Consider the following 12,170-nt stretch of genomic DNA (forward strand, 5'->3'; position numbering starts at 1 on the left):
ACTGAATCCTGCTTTTGGAAGCTCAATTCAGAGTGCCCCCCTCCTTCCCTTCCCCCATGCAATGTGTGTTATTATGTGACAGGATTTCATCCTTTGACTGCATACTATTTTTCCCACAGGACTAGAGCCTCATTTAGTATAAAGGCAGGACAGTGTCTGGGAATGAAGCTGCTCTCCACATTTCCTGTGACCAGAAGCCCCATTTATCACTGCACAACCCAGACCGTGCGCTGAAGTCAGAGCTGCCAGCTTCTTCGTGAGGTTTTCTGGGGTAGATTTCCCACAGCCTCTGAATGTTTTACAAATGTGTTTATCATCCTAGTATACATTGAAGGTGAGGAGATACTATTTCCAGGGGTGGGGGGAGCTGGACAGAGGCTTTTTACAAGGGTGGGTTGTGATGAGACAAGAGGTAATGGCTTCAAACTGGAAGAAGATAGATTTACATTAGACATTAGGAAGAAATTCTTCCCCATGAGGGTGATGAGGCACTAGAACAGGTTGCCCAGAGTATCTATGAAGAATCCAAGCTTGGAAATGTTCAAGGACAGGTTAGATGGGGCCATGAGTAACCTGGTCTAGTGGGAGGTGTTCCTGCCTGTGAAAGGAGGGGCTGGAACTAGATATCTTTTATATCCCTTCCACACCAAATCATTCTACAATTTGCTGCACCTTTCCTTTTTGAATATTCCATTGGCCCTGACATTTGTTCAGAATATTTCATATTTCACCTAACTACTCTGGCAAACTTCACTTGCTGTTCTGAGTTCTTGGTTGTTCTATAAATCTATAAACTAGGTGTCTCCTACAAGAAACCATCAGCCAAACACAGACATGCAGGTAGCTCATCTGGAAACAACCATGGAACCTGACAGAGGCAGGGAGAGCTTCTAGTTCTTGCAGCTGCTGTTTCTGCAGCCAGCAGATTATCTTGTTTTCCCAGCAGAGGCCTTTGATTTTCATGTCCCAGTTTCTGCAAAAACTGATAAACTAGGACTTGGCTTGGTGTCTGACCATGGATGAGTACACCAGATGAGCTCTCTGCTGCCTAACACTGTTGAGAAGCTATGCTGCTGTAGACTTTGACTAATCTGTTACCAAGACCATCCTGCACTTAAGAATGCTGGATTAGTACATGTCCTTTTCCTCAGTGTGGATAATCTCTTCCTTTCTAATACAAAACTTACTTCATGAGCTGAAGCATAGTGAAAGGAAATGTCATTCCACATTTCAAAACCTGGCGGTAGCATTTACAGCCTTACATACCATCTTTACTCCTATCCAGCTGATGATTAAGGGGCTGGAACATCTGTTTTAAGAGACAGAGATCCCTTCTAATCCCTACCATTCTTTGTTTCTGTGGCTGTGAGCAAATGGTGAAGTTCAGAGTTGTGGTTGATAGAAGTGCCTGGTAACTTTGATAACTGTGACGAAGAGCTACGTGCCACATTAAATGCAGTATACTAGATGTATGGGCCTTGGGCTTCATGGTGTTTCATTCAGGTAACTCCTGTGAAAAGTCATACAAGCACTACTTGCAAAATCATCTCACAGCATTTAGGCTTAGCCATGAAGAAAAGTTTTTATTACTTGTTTCACATGCCATGCTCAATGTCAGCAGTGAACCACCAAAGAAACATCTACTAAAAGACTTCTTTGCAAGCATCTTAGGGACTGAAGGCCCATGGAAATGTATTTAAAGTGTGTTTCTTAATGACTTTTGGGGATGCTATTTACTTTGACTACAGGAAGAAAGGAGGGATTCCCAGTTGTGAGTGGATTTTCCAGGCACAATCAGGAGGACACAAGGGCCTATGGAAATAACAAGTTTGTGTGCCAGATGAGCAGACAGAAATGATGCACCAGGGCTGTTAGAACATCTTGCTTTTCAATTTTAGATACCACAGTTTTCAGCTGTAGTTACTTGATAGCTTGTTCTTACTGAGTCAGAGAGGATGCACAGTAATACGTGGTCACTTTACCACAGAGCAAAAGCAATGTTAATCCCATCAAACCCAGGCCATTCAAGCATTGAATGGCTGCCCAGAATCATTCCAAGCACAAACCTAACACTCCCTACAACGTTAAGGATCTAATGACAATTGTTCTTTTGCTGATGAATGTGTTGTGCAGGAAGAAAAAGGGAACAGATTAAATATATTATTAGTTGCAAACTGGTCAGCTGGATCTATGAGTAATTTTAATTGTCCTTTACAGTTTTATTGTAGAAAATCCTGAACAGGCAGGAAAAAAATCTGTGAACTGACCAAGTCTTTTTCATTCATTTTGCTCCATATTTCCATATTTAAATTTTCTGTAAGGTATTTGCCTGTGTTAGTATTAATGCTCAGAATACTCAGAACCTTTAAAGGTTGAACCAAATAATCCTTGGGGTCCCTTCCAACCTGATGTTCTGTGATTGAGTAATTCTGTGATTGTGTGAATACATTGTACCAGCAAGCAAGGTAAGTATATGTCTCCTTAGACTAGCCAAAGTTTGGACACATAGCCCTGGCCTGTATCAGGAACAGTGTGGCCAGCAGAAGCAGAGAGGTCATTCTGCCTCTGTGCTCAGCACTGGTTAGACTACAACTTGAGTCCTGTGTTCAGTTCTGAGCCCCTCAGTTTAGGAAAGATGTTGAGTTGCTGGAATATGTCCAGAGAAGGGCAACAAAGCTGGTGAGGGGTTTGGAGCACAAGCCCTATGAGGAGAGGCTGAGGGAGCTGGGGTTGCTTAGCCTGGAGAAAAGGAGGCTCAGGGGAGACCTTATTGCCATCTACAACTACCTGAAGGGAGGTTGTAGCCAGGTGGGGGTTGGTCTCTTAGGCAACCAGTGACAGAATGAGAGGACACAGTCTCAAGCTGCACCAGCAGAGCTTTAGGCTGGATGTTAGGAAGAAGTTCTTCCCAGAAAGAGAGATTGGCCATTGGAATGTGCTGCCCAGGGAGGTGGTGGAGTCACCATCACTGGAAGAGTTTAAGAAGAGACTGGACGAGGCACAGATGGACAGATGGGTTTTTCTTCCATGTAAAGAAGGGCTCTGTTGCCTATCTGTGTGTGAGGTGTGATGCCAAGTTTAAGAACAGCTATGGTGAATTAATTTCTTAGCTTTGGAACAAGATACAATGAAGAAAATGAAGAAAGATCTGAGCCTGACTGGATGTAGCAGTGGTGTTGGCCTCTTGTTGACCTTTGGTAAAAAATGACAAAGGATACTTTGCTGTTTCTGTAGGTTCCTCACAGTTTTAGAGAATATTCTCTGCACACAGTCCTCTGTGTTTACTTTAATGCAAACTGCAATGGTCCTCACAGAATCCCTGCAGGGTTGGAGTTTTTGACATTTGAGATGCTAATTGTTACTTAGAACCACTTTTAAGTGATCTTAAGTGTGGATGGAAGTGAGGAATCCCAGAAAGTGATTTTTGCTCCACAGCCAAGGCAAACACATTAACCCAGTGGCAAATAGATGGGGTAATTGCATTATCAGTTTCATTGACTGATTTAGCTCAGTCTAACTGAAAACTCTTCTGCAACAGAGGGATACCCATTAGTTAGGAATTAATGCCATTATGAGGAATGCATTCTGCCATCTATAAAGACATTGCAAAAGAAGTTGCCTGGGCCAGGCAAGGGGAGTAGCTGCCACAGAGAGTGGATTCCTGAAATGCTGTTTACAGAGAGGCAGTACTTCTGGAAAATTATTACATCACCCAACCTGCAAAGGCATCTGCTTGCCAGATGCTGAGGGGTAATTTCTGGAGTACTGTTTATCTGATAGTGAAAGTTTTGCTGTACATGAAAGAGCCCTGAAGACAAGGACTTGGGGGTACTGATGGACAAAGGATACTCATGGACAAGAAGCTGGACATGAGCCAACAGTGCTTACTCAGAGCCCAGGTCAGTCACATCCTGGGTTGCATCAAAAGAAGCATGGCCCTTAAGTTAAGAAAGGTGATTCTGCCATTCTGCTCTAACTTGGTGAGACCTCATCTGTAGTAGTGTGTCCAGCTCTGGAGTCCTCAACACAGGAAGCACATGGATCTGCTGGAGAGGATCTAGAGGAGGGGCACAAAGTTGATCAGAGGGCTGGAGCACCTCACCTACAAAGCCAGGCTGAGGGAGTTGGGTCTGTTCAGCCTGAAGACGAGAAAGCCCCAGGGAGATCTTATAGCAGCATTTTGATATGTGAAAGGGAGGGGCTGTTTCCAAGGGCATTTCCAATAGGGTGAGGGGCAATGGTTTTTAAAGCAGAGCAGGGTAGGTTTATGTTGGACATTAGGAGGAAGTTCTGCAGAATGAGGGCAGTGAAATACTGGAACAGGTTGCCCAGGGAGGTAGTGGAGGTCCTATTCCTCGATACATTCAAAGTCAAACTTGCTGGGGCCCTGAGCAACCTGATCTAGGTAGGGATGTCCCTGCTCACTGCAAGGGGGTTGGACAAGACAGCCTTCAAGGGTCCTTTCCAACCCAATGTGTTCTATGATTGTACATTTCATCCACAAATTATCCAAAGCAAAAAGTTTGCAGATATTGAAAATCTTTGCAGAAATCTTAAATTAGGGAACTTGGGGAGGTCTCAGAATTTAGTCCAAGTCATGACTAGCTCATGCTGACAGTGTCACTTTGGCTCAATTATTCCAACAGCCACAGGGGAGGTTGGCAACACCAGAGCTTGATGCTGCCAGGGGTGGAAAAGGGTCAGGAAGGCTTCTGGTGTAGTTTAAACAGAGTAACAAAACCTGATTATCAGAGTTTACTGGCAAATAACTCAAAGGACAATTTTCCATACATAAGATGTGAGGATTTCATTGGTGGTCTCTGTTGGCTCACATAATAGAGGTGGTGCAGTACAAGATGCCTTTCATCAGGAATGGTGTGACCAGCAGGAGTAGGGATGTGATTGTGCCCCTCTACTTGGCACTGGTGAGCTGTCACTTTGAATACTGTGTTCAGTTTTGGGCCCCTCACTACAAGAAGGACATTGAGGTACTGGAGTGTGTCCAGATATGTGGTGAAGGGTCTGGAGAGCAAGTCTTATGAGGAGCAGCTGAAGAAACTGGGATTGTCTAGTGTGGAGAAGAGGAGGCTGAGGGGTGACCATGCTGCTCTCTACAGCTCATTGAAAAGAGGTTGGAGTGAGGTGGGGGTTGGTCTCTTCTCCCTAATATCAGGCGACAGGATGAGAGGAAATGGTCTGAAACTGTGCCAGGGGATTGGGTATCAGGAAAATTTATTTCCTGCAAGGGTGGTCAGGCATTGGAACAGGCTGCCCAGGGAAGTGGTGGAGTCACCATTCCTGAAGGTGTTCAAGAAATGTGTGGACATGGCACTCTGGGACATGGTTTAATGGCCATGGTGGTGTTAGGTTGACAGTTGGACTTGATGATCTCTGAGGTCTTTTCCAGCAGAAACAACTCTGTAATTCTGTAACACTGTGAAAGGTTCGTTGCTGTCTCTAAAGCCATTTACTACGGCATTTGACATCTGCAAACAGAGCTGTGGCTTCATCCTTTCAGTTTTATTTTTAGACATTCTTCTTCTGGATGCAGGGCTCTGCCATACATTCCTGCAAAATTGCAGGACTTACAGCCACGGGTGCACTTTTTCGTGGAGAAAACCACGGCGTGGGGCGGGGGGAAAGGCTCCTCTGTTATATACAACTCAGAGGAGGGCTTGTGTGTCACAAAGTTTCCTTCTTTTTCCCAGCCTTTCTTTGACTGATGGGAGTCGCTCCCCGCGGCCGTGAGACCCCGCAAGCCCTGCCCGCTCCCGGCTGCTTTTCCTGGAGAGAGGGGCAGGAGCAGGGGCCGGCCAGCGTCGGATCCTTGCTTTATCCCCTCCAGCCCCTTCGATTTGGCTCTGCCCCGAGTCCTGCCCTTCGAGGCGGGGAGGAGCCCGTCCGCCCCCCGCGGGGCCGCCGGGGGAGGAACATCTGGGGCGGCCGCTCCGCAAACATCTGGGGCGGCCGCGCCGCATCGTTCCCCGGCGGCAGCAGCTGGAGGGTCCCGCGGCCACGGGGCTCGCCCAGGACGGCAGCGAAACCCCTCGGAGTGGGCGAGGGGAGGAGGAGAAGGCGGCTGCGGGTCAGCACAGGTAAGGGCAGCCCGCCCCTCTCCAGCCCCGAGTGCGGGGAAGGAGGGAGCAGGGAGCGGGAGGTGTTAAATATTCTCGGGTGAACGGGCAAGTAGCTACTCCATGTTTGCCTTAACTCTGGCCATGGTGGGGGGATTCCTGCGGTAAAACCCGGGACTTTAACTGAGTAATAGATTTGGAGGAGGCTGCTAGAGGCACAGCACCACCCCACAGGCACACGGAGGGTTTTTCCCCTTGTGCAAGACATTTTTCTGCAGAGATTCTGGATCGTTAAACAAAGAGGGAATGAAGTGTTACAGATGTGAATAAAACCTTCAAGTTTAAAGTTTCTTGCATGATTTCCCCCCCCTCCCTCTACCCAAATTATTCTACAATCCTATGATCCTTCTTGGATGTCTCAAGTGGAGACATATGTCTAAACAACTCCAAACTTTTTGTGTTGAATTTCCAGACAAACCCAACAGAATTTAAATGTAGCCATAACTGCTTACTATAGGAAAGAAACCCTGAAGGAGGAAGCCCTGGGGAGGAGTGGCTGGAAAGCTGCTCAGCAGAGAGGGACCTTGGCATGTTGATTGATGGCTGGCTGAACATGAGCCAGCAGTGTGCCCTGATGGCCAAGAAGGCCAATGGCATCTTGGTTGTATCAGAATCAGCAGGACTAGGGATGTGATCTTGCCCCTGTACTCTTCACTGGTGAGGCCATATCTTAAGTACTGTGTTCAGTTTTGGGCCTCTCACTAGAACATTGAGGTGCTGGAGCATATCCAGCTAAGGGCAACAAAGCTGGTGAAGGGTCTGAGGAGCAAGTCTTATGAAGAGCACCTCAGAGAGCTGGGGTTATTTAGTCTGGAGAAGAGGAGGCTCAGGCGAAATCTCTCTCTCGACAACTACCTGAAAGGAGGCTGTAGAACGGTGGGGGTCAGTCTATTCAACCAAGTGACAAGTGACAGAACAAGACAATATGACCTTAAATTGCATCAAGGGAAGTTTATGTTGGATATTAGGAAGAATTTCTTCACAGAAAGGGTTATCAGGCATTGGAACAGCTTGCTCAGGGAGGTGGTGGAGTTCTCATGCCTGGAGACGTTTAAGAGTAGAGTGTGGATGTAGCGCTCAGGGATATGGTTTAGTCAAGGTCTTGTCAGTGTTAGACTAATGATTGGACTTGATGATCTTAGAGCTTCTTCCCAATCTAGGCAATTCTGTGATTATCTCAGTCTCTCTATTTCAGAGCAGAATAACCCTCAGCAAAACATTTTCTGTCCTTGCACGTGTTCCATTTTGTTTCGCATTTTCAGCCATAAATCTTTATTCTGCTCTCCTAAGAGTCAGTACTTGACATGGTATCAAATATCTAATTACCTTTCTGATAAGTGGCTATCTGAAATTTGAGAGCTTAGGAACTGCAGTACTTAAAGGACTTATACTTCATTTTTAAATAGAATAGTTGATGACTATTATGCATTTACAAACCTAGGATGTGTGATTTATCCAGTAAGTATAGCTTTTGTTTGCACCCCCTTATGTTACTGCTTCTTTAGACCTCTTTAAATTCTGGCATATGTTGTATCATAAGTCACAGTAGTGCTTTTTAAATTGTATCATAGTATCATAGTATCAGTCAGGGTTGGAAGGGACCACAAGGATCATCTAGTTCCAACCCCCATGCCATGGGCAGGGACACCCCACACTAATTCAGGCTGGCCAGAGCCTCATCCAGCCTGGGCTTAAACACCTCCAGGGATGGGGCCTCGACCACCTCCCTGGACAATCCATTCCAGGGCTTCACCACTCTCATGGTGAAGAACCTCCTCCTCACTTCCAGCCTGAATCTCCCCACCTCCAGCTTCATCCCATTCCCCCTAGTCCTATCACTACCTGAGATCCTGAGAAATCCTTCCCCAGCCTTCCTGTAGGCCCCCTTCAGATACTGGAAGGCCACAATTAGGTCACCTTGGAGCCTTCTCTTCTGCAGACTGAACAGCCCCAACTCCTTCAGTCTGTCCTCACAGGAGAGGTGCTCCAGCCCTCTGATCATCCTTGTGGCCCTTCTCTGGACACGTTCCAGCACCTCCAGATCCCTCTTGTAATAGGGGCTCCAGAACTGGAGGCAGTACTCCAGGTGGGGTCTCACCAGAGCTGAGTAGAGGGGGAGGATCACCTCCCTTGACCTGCTGGCCACACTTCTCCTGATGCAGCCCAGGCTTTGTGGGCTGCAAGAGCACACTGAGAGCTCCTGTTGAGCTTTTTGTCCACCAGCACCCCCAAGTCTCTGTCCTCAGGGCTGCTTTCCAGCCAGTCATCACTGCCCAGCCTGTATTTGTGCCTGGGATTGCCTCAACCCAGATGCAGGACCCTGCACTTGCTCTTGTTGAACCTCATGAGGTTGGCTGAATTTCTTCAATACCCATTTTAGATGAAAGTTCATCCCTGGAGCTACCTGTCTGAAATTTGCTCAAGTGTCTGTTGGCACTTTTCAGGGCTGCTTATGTGGGCTTCTCTCTGTTTTTTCATGTGTACAAATGGAGCTGGGTAAACCAAACAGATTTCTCATAGCTGTGGAGAGTGTGGGCAGGAGTAACTGCTGGGAAAAGAAAGTCAAGTAAACCTTGAGGAGTGGCTTGAATAATAATAATGCCTGTGTTTAGGCAAACTGCTCTCTGTTTGCTCTCTTCTTGCCCACCGAATCGTGGAAATACCATTTCACTCAGTGCTGCAAATGGCCAGGGCAGCAGAAAAAAATAGGCCCCTTGTTCCCAGCCTGAAGACTCAAGACTTCTCAGTGTCAAAACTCTTGCAGCTGGCTCCTACTCATTGGTTAGATGTGACCACACATGCTCGTGCTTGCTTGCATTTGGCAGGAGTTGCAATTCTGATTGTCTCCTCCAGGCTACAAGTGAGGAAAGTTCCTAAAAACCCAGGGATTTTAAAATAGTTTTTGAAATCCAGAGAAGGGCCACAAGGATGATCAGAGGGCTGGAGCACCTCTCCTGTGAGGACAGACTGAAGGAGTTGGGGCTGTTCAGTCTGCAGAAGAGAAGGCTCCGAGGTGACCTAATTGTGGCCTTCCAGTGTCTGTAGGGGGCTACAGGAAGGCTGGGGAGGGACTGCTCAGGATCTCAGGGAGTGATAGGACTAGGGGGAATGGAATGAAGCTGGAGGTGGAGAGATTCAGGCTGGATGTGAGGAGGAAGTTCTTCACCATGAGAGTGGTGAAGCCCTGGAATGGGTTGTCCAGGGAGGTGGTCGAGGCCCCATCCCTGGAGGTGTTTAAGCCCAGGCTGGATGAGGCTCTGGGCAGCCTGATCTAGTGTGGGGTGTCCCTGCCCATGGCAGGGGAGTTGGAACTAGATGATCCTTGTGGTCCCTTCCAACCCTGAATGATACTATGAAACTATGAAACTATGAAATATCTTTATTTTCAGCAGAGTGCCACTCTGCTGTGGCACTCCTGTGTTATCCTGTAGCGTGAGCCAGACCTTGAGCGCAGCTTTTTGCTCCACAAGACAAAAAGGCAACTTGGACCCTTCTAAGCAATTCATGCCTAAACCAACACCTGTGACAACATTTTAATGTGCTCTGAGCAAAATTCATGAAACTCTTGCTCCTCAGGACCCTTTACTCAAGATATTTTTAAGACATAAAGAGTAGCATCAGTAGCTCCAGGTGTCTCAGCCTTAAGTTAACCCTGTGAACACCAACAGGGTCTTACAAATGCTCTTGCATTTGTTGCAATGAGCCCCCTTCCCATTTTTGTTAGCTTGAGATTATCCTTAAGATGAAAGCTTACTAGTATGCCCAGCATGGTGTGCCACTTCTGCTCGTATTGTGCTTGTGTTAGGTGATTCTTTAGAACAGGGATTTCTTTGTAATGTTCCAATTCCTCATTCAAAGGCCTCAGTCACCCATTGTGTGCAGCAAAGAGAAATCTTGATACCTTTTCTGCACAGTCACTGGTAGTCACAGTAAGGGATCAGCTTTTGATACCTTTTCTGCACAGTCACTGGTAGCAATGGGAAGGGAGCAGCTCTTGCAACTAAAGAATTATAAATCATATTGAGGTCAGCAAGCCCTGTCTTCCATACCTGAAGAAGCTGTGCCAGGGGAAGTTTAGACTGGATATTAGGAAGAAATTCTTCATGGAGAGAGCGATTGCCCATCAGAATGTGCTGCCCAGGGAGGTGGTGGAGTTGCCATCATTGGAGGTGTTTAGGAGGAGACTGGATGGGGTGCTTGGTGCCATGGTTTAGTTGATTAGATGGTGTTGGATGATGGGCTGGACATGATGATCTTGAAGGGCTCTTCCAACCTGGTTCATTCCATTCTCCTCTCTTCTCTCTTCTCTCTTCTTTTTCTCTTCTCTCTTCTTTCTCTCTTCCCTCTCCTCTCCTCTCCTCTCCTCTCCTCTCCTCTCCTCTCCTCTCCTCTCCTCTCCTCTCCTCTCCTCTCCTCTCCTCTCTGAACCTCTCCGAACCTCTCCGAACCTCTCCGAACCTCTCCTCTCCTCTCCGAACCTCTCCTCTCCGAACCTCTCCTCTCCGAACCTCTCCTCTCCTCTCCGAACCTCTCCTCTCCTCTCTGAACCTCTCCTCTCCTCTCCTTGCCTCTCTGAACCTCTCCTCTCTGAACCTCTCCTCTCCTCTCCTCTCTGAACCTCTCCTCTCTGAACCTCTCCTCTCCTCTCCTCTCTGAACCTCTCCTCTCCTCTCTGAACCTCTCCTCTCCTCTCCTCTCTGAACCTCTCCTCTCCTCTCTGAACCTCTCCTCTCCGAACCTCTCTGAACCTCTCCTCTCTGAACCTCTCCTCTCCTCTCTCCTCCCTTCCCCAAGAACAGAATTCCTCACTTCCCTCTTTCACACCTGGTTTCCTTGTAGGAGGACAACAACATTTTAGAGCACTCAAATACAGAGTACTTTCAGCAAAGACCCCTTTTTTTGGGTTGTGTCTTTTTGCCTTCAAGAAGTATTTGGAAACATAAATAATGACTGCAGAAACTTCTAACACTCTGTAAAGTGCTCTCTAAGTGTCAAATATAGGATTTGTTCTATCTCCAGGTGACTGGAACAGGTTGCCCAGAGATGTGGTTGAGGCCCCATCCCAGAGACATTCAAGGTCAAACTTGATGGAGCCCTGAGCAACCTGATCTAGTTGGGATGTCCCTGCTCACTGCAGGGATGTCAGACAAGAACACCTTTGAGGATCTCTTCCAACCCTATGCATTCTGTGACTTTGTGCTCCTGTGACCATTAGTATTTAATTACAAATATTTGTCATATTCCAGGGGTCCTGTCAGCTCCTCTGTCTTACTGAATCTTTCCACCAAAGCCTGACTATGTTGTAAAGTGATGCTAGCAGGGAGCAAATCATATCTTATTTCATTTACTCTCCAAAGCTGGGCTGGTGGTTTAGGTATCAAAGCCCAGCCTACTTCTCTGGACAACGTGTTCCAGTGTCTCACCACCCTCATAGTAAAAAAAAACTTAGTTTTAGAGGTAATAAAATCAAAAACTTGCTTGAGTCTGCTGGGCTGGGCAGAGCTGTGCGTGGTAGAACCTCGCTTTGAGGGCAGCAGTCTGCTGTGGCCCTCTGTGGAGAAGAGAATTGCTGCTCTGCACAGGAGACAGCAGCTACTGCCAGGCTCCTGTGAGCAGGGAAGCAGCTGTGGTGGCTGAAGCCAAGCATGTTCCTGGAGGAGGTAACACTCTCATACCTGCAATAGTTTACTCACGTACTGAGGCTATTTTAGCCTTTATTTCAGTCTGTGGAAGACATACCAGGCTTCATGGCCAGTCAAGAAACTATGAATCTTTCAAGGGAAAAAATTTACTCTTACATATGCCATGAAATTAAAGGTTTAATTTTTTTTCTCCATGTGTGTTTTTGAACTTGTGGTGATCTGAATAAAAGGCTCTAAATTGGCAATCCTGAAGGCTAAAAATGTCATATCCACAGACTAGCAGCTGTTCAGAAGTCAAGATTGTTATGCTGTCCCTGGATAACCCCTGGAGATAGCCTGCTTGGCTATGGGAAGGGAAATAGTCTCAGCAGATGCACAGAGGAAGCCAGAAAAC

At 47.0% G+C, this 12,170-nt stretch overlaps 1 protein-coding gene across 2 annotated transcripts in view; it reads left to right on the forward strand.

The window, feature by feature from the left end:
• The first annotated feature begins 5,985 nt into the window (after nucleotides 1-5,985).
• TMEM45A (transmembrane protein 45A) overlaps nucleotides 5,986-12,170 on the forward strand; it is a 29,315-nt gene continuing 23,130 nt past the window's right edge. For both annotated transcript variants that reach the window (XM_068160682.1, XM_068160683.1), the window contains exon 1: nucleotides 5,986-6,095. The gene's annotated coding sequence lies outside the window, so the exon portion shown is untranslated. The remainder of the gene's footprint in view (nucleotides 6,096-12,170) is intronic.

This window comes from Melanerpes formicivorus, unplaced genomic scaffold (assembly GCF_026170545.1).
Source record: "Melanerpes formicivorus ecotype bairdi unplaced genomic scaffold, bMelFor1.0.p_v2 SCAF_51, whole genome shotgun sequence".
Taxonomy (NCBI): domain Eukaryota; kingdom Metazoa; phylum Chordata; class Aves; order Piciformes; family Picidae; genus Melanerpes; species Melanerpes formicivorus.